Source organism: Megascapheus bottae, chromosome X (assembly GCF_031878675.1).
Source record: "Megascapheus bottae isolate mThoBot1 chromosome X, mThoBot2.hap1, whole genome shotgun sequence".
Lineage (NCBI taxonomy): Eukaryota > Metazoa > Chordata > Mammalia > Rodentia > Geomyidae > Megascapheus > Megascapheus bottae.
In genome coordinates this window covers 21,707,438-21,723,474 of record NC_143547.1, presented here as the reverse complement: position 1 = coordinate 21,723,474, position 16,037 = coordinate 21,707,438, and the positions used below count along the sequence as shown (strand labels likewise).

The following is a 16,037-nucleotide window of genomic DNA, read 5'->3' as shown; positions in this document are numbered from 1 at the left end:
CAGGAACTTTGACCCTCAGCACAATTTCACTAAAATGGTTGTGGTGGCGTTGAAGAAGGGAAATGAAGTGCTGTATATGGGATGTGAGAAATAAAGAGAAATAAAGAAATAAAGAGAAAAAAAATCTTGCTTTCCCTGTAACTCTATAGCCTGAAGAGATCAGGAGGAAAGACATGGTGCCTGTGAAGAGTAGACAAACAGAAAAGAGGACAAGATAAAATATTGCTACTAGACAGTTGGGCCAGTTGGGTTCTGGGAACCTGTGAATGAGAAAGTAAACTGTTGTATAGCAGTTGAATTGACCTGTTGTTACTTGCTACATCAAACTCCTCTGCCCTCCTATTTTACAGCTCCAGAATGTGACGATTTTCTAGCTATCAGTAGTCTGAATCCTCAGACAGGGCTTCAGGGAGGAGGAGGCAAATGGTGGGGAGAATCCAAACACTGGAAAACCGACATTCTGGTTGGCTGATCTGCCCTGCCCTGCCTGGATAGCCATTTTCCCCCATTCCCATTTCTTTTGTGAATTTCCCATGCAGTCAATCCCAGTGAGTACTTCTTGAGACATTACAACAATGATCCAGTTAGAACCATATGGAGGTTTGATTAAAAGTATTTGGGAATGGCAGGGGTAGGGAAGGGGAGACATCATAACAGAACCAGAGGCAAATAAATGGAATGAATTACCCTTTGTGCACAATTTTAGCTTTAGTTCTATTACATTTCTTTTTTCTTTTCTTCTCAGAGTTAATCAACCGTGATTCAAACAAACATTTAAGGGTAGTTCTAAAGATATAATGCAGAGCACAACGCAACACAAATGACCTTTGTTAGTCATTAGAATTTACTAAACATTTATTATTTTGAGTCCTCATAAATTTTCTGAACAATAGGTTCAGATATCATCATACCTATTTCATGGAAGAGAGGACTTAAGCCTCAGGAAATGAAGTGACATCTTAAGATCAGTAGTTATACAGGGTGGTACAAAGAGGATTTGAGCACCCACTCAATGCTTATTTCTTCTAAGCCCTCTGTGCCTGCCAACTGCAGCTTACATTTTACTGATGCTTAGCAAACTCTCAACCCTTTCATGAGTTCATTATCTTATTGGATGTTAAACATATGTTTGGAGGAAGAGTTCTTGTCCATGATTAAGACATGAGGAAACTGAGATTTAGAAGGATTAAGTGATTCTCACAGGATTATAAAAAGTAGCAAGTGAAGAATGAGGGGCAAAAACACCTGGCCTCACTACACTCCTGAGTCCCCAAGTGCTTACCTATGCCAACTATCCTCTGCTCTAATGAAATGTTCAGAATTTCGCAGGTGTGCTTGTTCCTTCATTTGCCATGTAGACTTTACTTACCAAAAGGTGGACACAGAGCTGTTCTAGGTTGTTGTTGTTGTTGTTAAGTGACTTCACACTACCCATCTAAGGGGACACAATTTACATTTTAAAATGTGGTAGATTTAACTGGGGATGATAACTTAGGCACATAATACTACTTGGAGATCTAGAGATCAAGGTTTAAGGCCAGCAGGAGCATAAAAGTAGTAGATACATTATTTTGTTAAAGTAGTTTTCCAGTACATGGCATTAATAAGTCTTCTGTCTCTTTTGCAGTACTAGGAGTTGAACTCAATACCTCTGCTTGGTTAACAAATACTCTATCACTTGAGCATCCACACCAGCCTTTGTTTTACTTTTCAAACTTCAGACCTTGATCTTCCTACCTGTGCCTTCCCCATACTGGGACCATAGATATATACCTTCATGTAAAGTTTGTTGTGATGGGATCATGCTAACATTTCCCCAGGCCGGCCTTGAGCTATCATCTTCCTAGCTTCACCTCTCAAGTAGCTGGGATTGCAGACATATACCACCACACTTAGTAAGATATTTTAAGGTAGGGGTGGATGCCTTTTCCTAATTCATGCAAAGACCTCATAAGGTCTAGTGAGGTCCATGATGGTGTTTGCCTTCAACTCTTCCTGCTGGTGAAGGTAATATGGCACTAACCTGACTGTCTTCCTCTATTTCCCCTTCTGATGAATAGTGTCAGATATCTTTAGGAATTCATTTCTTCACTCGGTTATATACCTACTGGCTACTTACAATGAAGCAAACATGTGAGGTGGACCTATAGCTGGGAAATAAAAGAAACATGTTTCCTTCTACCTTAGATCTTGAGCTTTAGTAATAGCATATTGAAGGTACTGTAGTCTTGTTTACACTGCTGATTTACCATCTGCCTTACCTTTACTCCATAGGTGATAAAACTAAATAAAAATAGCAACAGAAGCAACTACATTTTGAACTTTTTTTAACCACTGGGAATGATCATATGACCCAGTTCTGACCAATACAAGTCAGTTGATGTTCATGGCTCCTCTCCATTATACTTTCCTATCAAAATAGAGATGCTTGGCTTGAGTATTAGCATTCACCTTCTGGTAAGCATGAATATTAAACCCACATGAAAGGCTGGGCACTGGTGGCTCACGCCTCTAATTCTAGCTACTCAGGAGGCTGAGATCTGATGGTCATGGTTCAAAGCCAGCTTGGGCACAAAAATTAGGGGACTCTCATCTCCAATTTACCACCAGAAAACCAGAAGTGTTGCTGTGGCTTAAAGTAGTGCCATGCTAGCCTTGAGCTAAAGAGCTCACCCAGGCCCAGAATTCAAGCCCCATGACTGACAAAAAAAATATATATATATGCATATATATAAAGATAGATAGATAGATAGATGTGGGCCGGAGTTTGGCCTAGTGGCAAAGTGCTTGCCTGGCATGCACGAAGACCCGGGTTCGATTCCTCAGTACCGCATACATAGGGAAAAGCTGGAAATGGTGCTATGGCTCAAGTGGTAGAGCTCTAACCTTGAGAAAAGTCCAAGGACAGTGCTCAGGCGCTGAGTTCAAGCCCTATGACTGGCAAACACACACACACACACACACACACACACACACACACACACACACACACACTTGCTATAAATAACAGATTAAAAAAGAAAGAAAAGAATGCTGAGTCCTATGTAGTAGCACAGGGCCACTAACCATGTGGTCCAAGGCCTATTTTGTTAGTTGTGATAAATAGCCCCCAGATATTTAAACTACAATCAGCTGAGTTTCCTATTACTTGTAGTTCAATGCTACCTGACTGATATTTACTATTTATCTTTATCAAATAGAGATATTAGTAAATATATGTATGTAAATACAAATGCCAGTCTAGAGAATTACATGTGTCCAAAAGGATGCAAACTGAGGCACCTGATGAGATCTGAGTGGAAAATAAAGATTGATGAGGGAAATGGCATTGCCTCACTCAGTAATTGGAGGCTAAAGCAAGATGGCTTCTGGCTGAAAAACTTATACAAAGGCCTTGAGGTTTGGGAAAGCAGGCACACTGCAGGTGGGGAATGAAGAACAATGCACATGAGTGGAGAGGTTAAATCAGCCCCTGGAGATCAAAACAGTGACCTGAACCTCTTTGCTCAGTTCATTAACCAACAGGATTGACAACACACAGTGCTAGCTAACCACTCAGGCATCACTGAAGGAAAGCAATGTAAATGGAAGTTTTCTAGGGCCTGGCTGAAGTGAAAAAGAAATTAGGGTCACTTCTAATTGTTCACATTAATAAAAGGCAAGGAAAATCCCCAGAGGAGAGCCAATTGAAAAGTGCTCTTGGCAAATCCCCAAGACAGTGAATGTTTGGCACAGTCTTGGCACTTATTGTTTGTTGAGTGACTGAACAAATATCAAAGGAACTTATTTTAGATTATAAAATCATGCACAAATCGTTATCCCCAGTCCTTATTGTGCAGTCACATTCACCTTTCCAATATAGTCTTCAAAAACATGGAACAATAGAAACCCCTTTCCATTCTTGCTGAGCACATGACCTAGGAATTTGTCTATTAGTGAATCTCAGCTTTGGTATTTTTTTTCTTACAAAGAGGGATTGCTTTCTCTATCCAGATTCATTCCTCCAAGTGCCAGTATATCTTCTCTCACAGCACTCCCTAATCCTACCTGCCACTTTGGGCCAAGACAGTTACCTTCCAGAACCGCAGATATTTACACAATCAGCTTGGCACAAGTTTAGAGTATGTGATACCCTGCCACCAAAACTCTTGAAGCCTGGAATTGCAGCTTCTCATAGAGGCTTATTCAAGCTCCAACAGTGAATCTGTGCAGAGATGGAACTTGATCCCAGGATCCTTTGCATCTAGAGGCTTTGTTCTCCTTTCTTTTTAGCAGGCTCTCCCAACCTTAAAAGATCACCCTCCTGGAGCCAGGAGTCTAGTAGTAGAGTGCTTGCCTTGCATGCACGAAACCCTGGGTTCAATTTCTCGGTACCACATACACAGAAGTGGTGCTGTGGTTCAGATGGTAGAGTGCTAGCCTTGAGAAAACCCAAGTACAGAGCCCAGACCCTGAGTTCAAGCGTCAGGGCTGGCAAAAAAATTAAAAATGATCACCCTCCTTAGAAATACTACAATCCAAAGCCCTGATAAATGCGATTATTCACCTAAACATCACAGCCACAGTCAGATCTTCAACCCTGCCTCTGTAGTCATCACCTCTTCCCAAAAGCCTGCCTTGACTTCCCAGCTGTGCTTTGCCATTTCAGGTCCTTACCCTGTGCTACCAGAGCTTAGCAGCTTTTCTTCTCCACACCCTTATCGCACGGGAGTGCCATTTCCTATTCACTAGTCAGTCTCCTCCATTGGTCTGAGACAAGAACTCATAGCACATTCCTCACTGTTGAGTCAGCAGCCTTTGGAAATGGTCACAACATATAATAGCTACAAAATAAATATGTATAATACACACATTATTAACAGATTCTTTTTCTTTTTTATTGCCAGTCCTGGGGCTTGAACTCAGGGCCTAAGCGTGGTCCTTGAGTTTCCTCAAGGCTAGAGCTCTACCACTTGAGCCACAGCACCACTTCCGGTTCTTTCCACATATGTGGTAACAAGATCAAACGCAGGGCTTCATGCATGCTAGGCAAGCACTCTACCACTAGGCAAAACTCCCAGCCCCTGTCCATGGACTTTCTTAAGGCTAGCACTTTACCACTTGAGCCACAGCACCACTTCCATCCTTTTCTGTGTAGTACCAAGGATCAAACCCAGGGCTTCATACATGCTAGGCAACCACTGTTCCACTAGGTCACACTTCTGGCCCAGTAGATTCTTTTTTCTATTTACCCATGCAATTGTAAGCTTCTTGTGGATACAGCACAAATACTTTCCATCCTTAGATGCTAAGGGACAGAGCCTGATATAAGAAAATATGAGGCCGGGAGTTTGGCCTAGTGGTTAAAGTGCTTGCCTAGCATGCATGAAGACCCGGGTTCGATTCCTCGGTACCACATACATAGAAAAAAGCCGGAAGTGGTGCTGAGGCTCAAGTGGTAGAGCTCTAGCCTTGAGAAAGTCCAAGGACAGTGCTCAGGCCCTGAGCTCAAGCCCAGGACTGGCAAAAAAAAAAAAAGAAAATATGAAGGTCCTAACATGTTTACTTTGGAGAAAAGTTGACTGGAAAAGAAGTAAACAGCCCATGTCGGTCTTTAAGTAGATAAGAGGCGGTCAGATGTTCTAACAGAGTTTCTTGTGTGTTCTGTTCTATTGACCAGCTGGATCCCCACCACTAGAAACTTGTTAGACTTACTAATTCTTGTGTCTTGCAACAGATCCACCAAGTCAGAAACTTTCAAGTAAGACCCAGGCCTTTGTGTAAATAAGCTCTCAGAGGATTCTGCTACTTACTAGAATTTGAGCAACTTTGGAATAGTTAATAGTATGCCTATTCTGAGTTAAGATGATCATTTTCCATTTTAATATACAAAAATCCTTTGTGAATAGTGGCCTAGTTTCTCAGTACATTTGGATTGCTATAACAAAAAACACATATTTGATGGCTTTCAAGTGACAGAAATTGATTTTTCACAGTTCAAGAGAAGAAGCTTGAAGATGAATATGCTGGCCTATTTGATGCCTAATGATATCTTGTTTTCTGGTTCATAGTTGTTACTGTCTTGCTTTGTCTACGCATGACAGTAAGGGCAAGGGATGTTCTTAGAGTCTATTATATAAGGACACTACTAATTACATTTATGAACATTCCACCTTCATGACCTAATCACCTTCAGAAGACTCCCCATCTTTCAATACCATTTTCTTGAGAGTTAGTATTTCAACATATGAAATTAGTGGAGACAGAAACATTCAGTCCAAAGCATAGAGGCTGTCCCACTAAGTTCCCTGAAGTCCTAATGGTTCCAAACCAGAAGAATAATTTCTCATCAGGTTTCTGTTGGGATTTCATGTCTACATTCTTATATTGTCATTCCAGTCAATAGACAGAGACATTATCATGAAGGTTTCATGAATTAATTTCTCACTTAATTGTACTGTGTTGGATCAGAAGTGGAGATACACCTGATACACGACTTCCATCTCTTTACCTCACTAAGATCTAAGGGTTTTAGTGGGTGTCTGGGGAAAACAATGACATCATCATTTGATTTTATATGAAGTCTTTATATTTGGAGATGAAAGGCCATCTCACAGCTGCAATAATACAACTAGCCAAAGTGAACAGTTATGAATGATGCTCCCATTTTGGTATGTGGTGAGGGCCTCTTGGCAGATGATATCATGATGGCAGCAGGAGTACATATAGAAAGGAATACATGGTAAGAAAGCAAGCTCAAGGGATTCAAGTGGGAGGTATGAGCTACTTCCTCTTTTTATAACAACTTGCTCTCATAGGAACTAACTGGGGTTTGGGGAGAACTACATTAATCCTGAGATTAACTCATTCTAAGAGTAGTACCTCTAATGATCTACCAATGACATACCCAAGGTCTTATCTCTTAAAGGTTTCATTATATCTCAGAATCAAAAAACTGGGACCAAGCTTCTAGTACATAAACCTATCAGGAACACACTCTAACCATGTAAAACCATAATACACTTTCAACAATGAATGCTTATGGAATGCCTCCTGAAAATCCAACACAAGTCCTCCTGGACAGACTTTTTCTAGATACTACTTCTCTTTCCAAGGTAAGACCCCAGCACCTTCTCTGGTGGTTTAATCCTTCCCTGGATCCTTAGGAGATCATCTATATCCATCCTCCAGCTAACTAGAACAAACTCAGAGCAAGTGAAGGAGCTTACAATTTACCAGAGGGGCCTAGCGTTGAAGAACCCAAGAGAATCACCTCCCTCAGCATTCTCCTGGCCAGAGATAATTGTGTGACCTCACATCAATGTAAGAGGTCTAAAAAGGAGTCCTCCATGGCTTCACAATATAGAAATAAAAGGGTGGTAGACATCAGAATTGTCTACCATAGAAGTACATTATCTTCTCTTCCATAAAGGGGTAAAATTTGTAGTTGTTAAATGTGTTCTGTAAACATGTTGTACTGCAAAATATCTGCAAAATTAAATTTATGCCCATACATCAATAGATGTATCTTCATACAGAAATCATATGCATGCACTTAAACCAATTGGAGTACTAGATTCTTTTTTTTGCCAGTCCTGGGCTTGAGCTCAGGGCCTGAGCAGTGAGTGTCCTTGTACTTTCTCAAAGCAAGAGCTCTATTATTTGAGCGATAGTGCCACTTCTGGCTTTTTTCTATTTAAATATTGAATCTGGGTCTTCAAGCATTCTAGGCAAGCACTCCACCACGAGGCCAAACTCCCAGGCAAGTACTAGATTCTTATTTGGGTTTATTTCTTCATATTTTAAGTAACATGAATATTAGGATCACTTTCATTATTTCCTGCTTGTACTGTAATATATGGTCTCATCAGCCCCAACATTTTTATGCTGACCACTGATTCCAAAGATTTGACAGCTTCCCAGACAGGAGGCAGTTTTGAAATTTAAGATTCACGGGGCATAAGGATTTCTTTGATGTTTCAACATGATGAATCGAAATAGACAACAACCAGAGATGGGAATTACTTTGGTTTCTGCCTTTAACAATTAAGGATATTATCGTATCCCTCCCTTTTCATGCTGAGTCATTGGCAGCTATGGATTGAACACTTCCCATTAACTTGGACTCGAACATATTTGCCCCAGCATTAATACTGAGGTTCTAGGAGTCTCTGATTATGTGGAGGAACTACAGTGAGGGAAAAACAAGGATTGCTTGCTTGTGTGCAATCTGAGGGTTATGTGGATTCACTGAAATATGTTACATGCAAGGTGTTCTTAAGACAGATACAATTGTCAATTAAGACTTTAAGCAAAACAATAGAGGGGAGAGACTTCATTATTCCCCAGGACTGTAATAGAGCAAACAATGTTTCAAAACAAGTATCTTTATTTTGGAGGAGGATTTTAAAGAAAACCTGTCTTTCACATCATTGAGTAATTGTCTTCCTCTGTATTGCTACATCTTATCCTTTATAAAGTATAATTGATGAATTTTGTAGATTAAATTATTTTGCGTGGACTTCAAAAATTCCATAAAATACTTAATGGAGAAAAGCTAAAGCCATTCCCTCTAAAATCAGGAATGAGACAAGGATGACCACTCTCTCCAATCCTCTTTAACATAGTATGAAAATTCCCAGCCAAAGCAATAAGGCAAGAAACAAGCATAAAGGGGATCCAAATAGGGAAAGAGGAAGTGAAAATTTCCCTCTTTGCAGATGACAAGATTCTCTATTTAAAAAACCCTATAGACACCACTCCCAAGCTGCTTGAGCTGATTCAAAACTTTGGCAAGGTAGCAGGGTATAAAATTAACCCTCAAAAATCAACTGTCTTCCTATATGCCAACAATGAGAGGAACGAGGCAACAATCAGGAAAGCAGCTCCTTTTGAAATAGCCTCAAAGAAAATAAAGTACCTAGGAATTAACTTAACTAAGAATGTAAAGGATCTTTTTTGATGAAAACTTTACCTAGGAATTAACTTAACTAAGAATGTAAAGGACCTTTTTGAAGAAAACTTTAAAACCCTGAAAAAGGAAATTAAAACAGAACTGAGGAAATGGAAAAACTTCCCATGCTTCTGGACTGGAAGAATCAACTTCGTGAAAATGGCAATCTTGCCAAGGGCTATCTATAAATTCAAAGCAATACCCATCACTATCCCAAGACATTCTTTAAGGAAATAGCAGAGGCAATCCAAAATTTCATATGGAATAATGAAAGACATCATATAGCAAAACACTTCTTAGCAGAAAGAACAGCACAGGAGCAATTTCAATAACAAACTTTAGACTCTATTACAGAGCTATAGTGACCAAAACAGCTTGGTACTGGCACAAGAACAGGCCTGAAGACCAACAGAATAGAACTGAGGACCCAGATATTAAACCACAGACCTATGGCCACCTAATCTTTGATAAGGGAGCCCAAAAAATAGAATGGAAGAAAGATAGCCTCTTCAACAAGTGGTGCTGGCAGAACTGATTAAGCACCTGCAGAAAACTAAAATTGGATCCTTCTTTTTCACCCTGAACCAGGATTAACTCCAAATGGATCAAGACCTAAAGGTAAAAGCAGATACACTGAAAACTTTACAAAAAGGAATAGGAGAGCCACTAGGTCCCCTTGGCACAGGTTGAAACTTTCTTAATAAGGACCAAGAAACACAACAAATCAGAGGAAGGCTGGATAAGTGGGATGGCATTAAACTGGAGAGCTTCTGTATGGCAAAGGACATAGCTAGCAAATTAACTAGAAAGCCTATAGAGTGGGAGAAGATCTTCACTAACCATACAACAGACAAAGGCCTCATATCTAAAATATATCAACAGCTCAAAAATTGAATCAGTCCAAAACTAATCTCCAAAGAAACAACCATCCCATTAAAAAACGGGCCAGGGCTAGGAGTTTGGCCTCTTGGTAAAATGCTTGCCTAGCATGCACGAAGACCCAGGTTCAATTCCTCAGTACCACATACATAGAAAAAGCTGGAAATGGTGCTATGTCTCAAGTGGTAGAGCTCTAGCCTTGAGAAAGTCCAAGGACAGTGCTCAAGCCCTTGAGTTCAAGCCCAAGGGCAGGCAAAAAAAAAAAAAAAAGATCGGCCAAAGACTTAAAGAGAGTCTTCTCTGAAGAAGTAAGAATGGCCTAGAGACACATAAAAGAAATGCAAATCAAAACAACTCTAAGATTCCACCTCACTCCAGTTAGAATGGCCATAATCAAGGAATCTAATAATAATAGATGCTAGAGGGGATGTGGCCAGGAGGGATCACTACTACATTGTTCGTGGGAGTGCAAACTCATTCATGTATGGCAGTTCCTCAAAAGACTAAACATAGAGCTCCCCTAAGACCCCGCAATTCCACTCCTTGGCATTTACCTAATCGTCCAGAAACAAGGACATACTGAATCCAGTAGCACAACAATGTTCATTGCAGCACTATTTACCATAGCAAAGATATGGAACCAACCCAGATGCCCTCAGATGAAGAGTGGATCAATAAGATGTGGTATTTATACACAATGGAATTCTATGCTGCTGTCAGAAAGAATGACATCGCCCCATTTGTAAGGAAATGGAAAGACTTACAAAAAATCATATTAAGTAAGCCAGACTCAAAGGAACATAAGCTCAATGGTTTCCCTCATTTGCCATAATCAGTAGAAAACTTGGGCTCGCCTAGCAAAGATTTACAATAGAACAAAACATAGATACATAAGGCCATATAGAATGAAGCTAAATGAAAGGACCTCCAGGATATAGAAACAAAAGCCATATAATGAGTGATTGTTTTCCTTAATGTACTATGTTATCTTTCATCGGTTTTGCTGTCCCTTGTTTGTTTCATATTATTACAGTATTTCACCTTGTTATCTGATATATGGTATTGTATATATGTGTTTTTGGTTATTTGAAATCCGATAGGGAAGGCGGAAAACAAGATGAGGGGCAGAGGTGGGGGGAGGGAAATCGGGACCAGGACATGAGAAAGGGTATCAATGTTTGTGAAGTAATACACGTTCTATCTGGTGAATATAATGTCACCCTTCTATGAATTAGAATAAAATATATGGAAAAAATTCCATTAAATATAGTGGGCTTTTCCAAAAATATGCACATCAGTGTTAAATTTTAGATAAGGGAGAACAGAGATGCATGATGTCTAGCAAATAGTAGCAAAACGATAGTTTTTAGTAACTAAATACTTTTCTTTTTCTGCTACTAATTATATACTAGTCATTTTCTTTATTTGTGTAGCTCAATAACAAATTACAGCCATCCTTTCATCTAAGGAATTTTTTTACATTTTTTGTTTTGTATTTTATTTTTTAATTAGTGTAACTTCACAATATAAGTGGAAGCTCATGTATTTTTTGTACTGCACATGATGAACTTTGAACCTTCTCACTATTGTTTTCATGTTCTTTCTTCCTCTTCTGTTTTTTTGAACAGCATTTGATGGGGTTCTCCAGTCTTTCATGATATATAACATTCTTTAATTCTTTTTATCCCTCAGTATCCTCTCCTTTTATCCGCTCCTCAAGTTTCTCGTCCTCTCCTGGGTAGTCTCCCTTTTATTCTCATGACCCATAATCAGTATTCTTATCAAGATCAATCCCATCATCCTCATCGTCATCATCATCACTCTAGTTCTATACTCTGCAAAGTGAAAACATGAGGACATGTTGGAAGGGCCAGGGAAGATAGCTGTGAGGACCGACCTGGACAAGATGACAATGGTAATGGGACAGGGCTAGACAGGAAGGCGGACAAGGTGTGGGGGCCAGGCAAGATATCTCTGATGGCCAAGCTACACAAGATGACAATCGAGAAGGCTGGGCTAGACAAGATGGTGGCCATGGGGCTGGCCCCAAGCAAGACAGCTGCGAGGACTGAGCTAGACAAGATGATGATCATGAGCGCAGGGTAGACAAGGTAGAGGCCGTGGGGGATGGGCTAGGCAAAAGAACTGTGAGGGTGGGACTAGACAAGATGGTGGCTATGGGGGCGGGGCTAAAAAAGATAACTTTCATGAGGGCGGGGCTCCATAAGGGCAGGACTATATAAGATGGCTGACTGGGGCCCAGGCCAGGCAAGATAAGAGCTGCTAAGATTGCCGGCAAGATATGATGGTTGCCACCGGGACAGCGTCATGCAAGATAGCTGTGAAGGCTAGATCAGACAAGATGGCAGGCATAGAAGCAGACTTCAAGTGGCCAAGTAAGATGAGAACCAAGCAGCAGGCATCAGGCTGGACTACCCTACGTGAGACGGCGATAATAGAGGAGGGGCCCGACGGGATGACGTATATGGGGGCGGTGCCATACAAGATGTACCCACTGGCTTTGCGCGGAGTCACGCTTTGTCGAGTCAGACAAGATGGAGACTGTTGAGGGAGATCTGTCTCTCGTGAGCCTGGAGGCACTGCCTGCCGATCCCTTGCTGATGATCTTTTCTCTTTTGGACTACAGAGACCTCGTCAACTGTAGCCTTGTCAATCGGAGATTTAATCAGATAGCAGGTTATGATCTGCTGTGGAGAAGGTACTGTACAAAGTATTGGTTGGTGACGGAGGAAGAGAAAGTACGGAAGAATGAATGCTGGAAATCTCTCTTCATACGCTTTTATTCGGATGTGGGAAAATACATTAACCACTATGCTGCTATTAGAAAGGCCTGGGATGACCTCAAGGACTATTTGTGGTCCCGGTGCCCTCTGATAGTTTTGTCTCTGAAAGAAGGCCTTCGTGAGGAAGAGCTTGACGCCATCGAGGCCCAGATTGGTTGCAAGCTTCCGGATGATTACCGTTGTTCATTCCGTATCCACAATGGCCAAAAATTAGTGGTTCCCGGCTTGTTTGGAAGTATCCAACTGTTAAATCACCAGCGTTCTGAAGATTTTTTAGATGCTTTTGTGGCTGCTGGAGGATTCCAGCCAAAACGAGGATTGAGATACTGTCTACCTTTAACTTTCTGTGTACATACTGGTTTGAGTCAATTCCTCGCTGTGGAAGCTGCAGAAGGCAGAAACAAAAATGAAGTTTTCTACCATGCTTCAGAGCAAATGATTTATAGTTCCAATATTGAAATGTTCATCACAGCTTCTTCTTTTACTGACTGGTTTACTTCTTATGTCAATGATGTCGTGTCAGGAAGATTCCCTGTCATCAGAAACCAGATTTTGAGATACATGCAAGACCCGCAGTGTGTAGCAACAACCGGGGACATTACAGTTTCAGTTTCTACATCGTTCCTGCCAGAACTCAGCTCTGTACACCCACCTCAGTATTTCTTCTCGTACAGAATCAATGTTGAAATGTCAAGAGATGCACGTCCTGATGAGGTTTGTCAGTTGTACAGTCGCTGTTTGAGAGTAACCAATGCTAACGGAGATGTCGAAGTTCTGCAAGGACCTGGAGTAGAGGGCGAGCTTCCAGCACTCAACCCAGGTCAGGAATATGAGTACATTGGCTGTACAACATTAACCACCACAACAGGCTGCATAGAAGGATATTATACCTTCTATTTACAGCGCTTTAAAGACAGGCACTTTACTGTTGCCATTCCCCAATTCCACCTGGAATGTCCAAAATTCAAGGTGTTTAGAGCCAGATAATTTGTGTCTTTCAAAGAATTTGCCCCTTTCATTCAACTATTGAGTTATTTGTATAAAAGTATTCACAATATTCTTCAATTTCATTTTTTGTGCTGGTCCTGGGTCTTGAACTCAGGGCTTGAGCCCTGTCTTCTGAGCTTTTTTCGCTCAAAACTAGTGTTCTCCGGTTTTTTGTTTGTTTGTTTGGTTGGTTTTTGTTAATTGAAGATAAGTCTTACAGGCTTTCCTGTTTGGGCAGTCTTTGAACTGTGGTCCTGGTAATTCAGACTCCTCAGTAGCTGGGATTACAGGCATTTCTTTTTTTTTCTTACTTGCTTTATTTTTAAAATTTTTGGTGCTGGTCCTGGAATGTAAACTCAGAGCTGGAGTGCTTTCCTTGAGTTTTGTGCTCAAGGCTAGCATTCTACCACTTGAGCCACAGCTCTATTTTCAGGGGGTTTTTTTTGGGGGGGAAGGTAATTGGAAATGAGTCTCACAAATTTTCTTGCTGCCTTTGAGCTGTGATGCTGGTAACTCAGCCTCCTGAGAAGCTAGGATTGCAGGCATGGGACATGGGTACCTGACTTGCTTTATTTGTTTTTAATTTTTAATTTTTATGTGTTTATTATTTGTGGTGCTGGACCTGGGGCATAAACCCAGAGATGAGTACCTGTTCTTGAGCTTTTGGGTTCAAGGCTAGCACTAAACAACTTGAGCCACAACTCTACTTCCAGTTTTTTTTGTTGTTGTTGTTGTTTTTGCAGGGGGAGGCGAGTTGTTAATTGGAGATAAGACCCTCACAGGATGCCTTTGAACTATGATTCTGGTAACTCAGCCTTCTGAGTAGCTAGGATTATGGGCATGAGCCACCAGCACCTGGCTCTGGCTTTATATTGTTTATTTTTGTTTGTTTGTTAATGTTATTTGATTTTGCTGATCCTGGTATTTGAACTCAGGTCCTGATCTTTTTTGGTGAATAAGTGGAAAGAAGAGTCTCACTGACATCATGACTGAACTTGTATCCTCAAATCTGAGTCAAATCTGAGTAGCTAGGATTACAAGTGTGCGTCGCCCCAAGTTAGACATTGTTTTAATGACTTTAAAAGCTGTAGTAATTTGTCCTCTTGTTTTTATTGTTGGTAATAGGTCAGAGGTATTTCCTGACTTAGATGCATGATTTTATATTTGGCTGAAGATTTAAAGAACAATTTTTAAATTTTGCTGATTTTTCTCATTTTAGTTTTTTTTGTTTTTGTGTGACTGTTCTGGAGCTTGAACTCAGAATTTGGGCACTGTCTGTAAGCTTTTTGTCTACCATTTTAACAACCGCTCCATTTCCAGCTTCTTAGTGGCTAATTGGAGATAAGAGTCTCAAGTACTTAACTCCCTGGGCTGGCTTCGAACCTCAATCCTCAGATCTCAGCCTCCTAAGTGTAGCTATAGGTACAAGTGTGAGCTAAGCAGTCCTTGGTATGCTATTGTTTTATGACTTCCAAGAGTTGTAATCCCTTTCCCTCTTGTTTTTAATATTGGTAATTGATCAGAAATATTCATGACTCTGATACAAGATTTTTTAATGCAAGTTTATCTTTTGCCAAACATTTAAAGGAACAATTTTAAGTTTTGCTGCTTTTCCTCTATCGTATATTTATTTTCTGTGTTATACTGATTCATGCGGTTGTCTTGTTTGTTTTTTTTTTCTTCTTTTTTTGTGTGTTGTTCTTGGGGCTCGAACCCAGGGGCCTGGATGTTATGTCTGAGCTTCGGTGCTCAAGGCTAATGCCCTAGACCTTGAACCACAGCTCTCTTCCAGGTGTTTTTTTGTTTTTGTTTTTGTTTTTGGGTGGTTGTTGGTGGCTAGAGATAAGAGTCTGAGACTTTGCTGCCCATCCTGGCTTCAAACCTATTTCAGCCTTCTAAGCAGCTAGGAATATAGGCCTGAGGCCTGAATCACTGGTGTCCAGCCCTTCTAACTTTTTAGGGTGAAAATTCAGGCCTTTTTCTATCTATAAGCACTGTATTAGTGGTATTCCACAAATATTCGTGTGTAGTGTTTTGGTTAATTTTTTTTTTGCCAGTCTTGGGCTTGAGCTTAGGGCCTGAGCATTGTCCTTGGACTTTCTCAAGGTTAGAGTTCTACCACTTGAGCCTCAGCACCACTTCCTGCTTTTTTCTATGTATGTGGTACACCGAGGAAGCAAACCCAGGTCTCTGCGAATGCTAGGGAAGCATTCTACCACTAGGCGAAACTCCTGGCCTGTGTTTTGGTTAATATTTAGTTCAAAATAGTCTCAGATTTATCTGGTAACTTAATTTTGATTTTTAACTTTTCTAGAAGTGGTTTAACTTTGAAACATTTGGAAATTTTTCAGTTATTCATCGCAATATTCAATGTATATCTTAGGAAATTAAGTAAATTGAGGGGAAGGGTTTGGAAGGATGGGGGAGAATGATAA

General features: G+C 40.5%; 1 pseudogene; it reads left to right on the top strand.

Moving 5' to 3' along the window:
* The first annotated feature begins 12,366 nt into the window (after positions 1-12,366).
* LOC150040583 (F-box only protein 3 pseudogene) lies at positions 12,367-13,602 on the top strand (annotated as a pseudogene).
* The last annotated feature ends 2,435 nt before the right edge of the window (positions 13,603-16,037 follow it).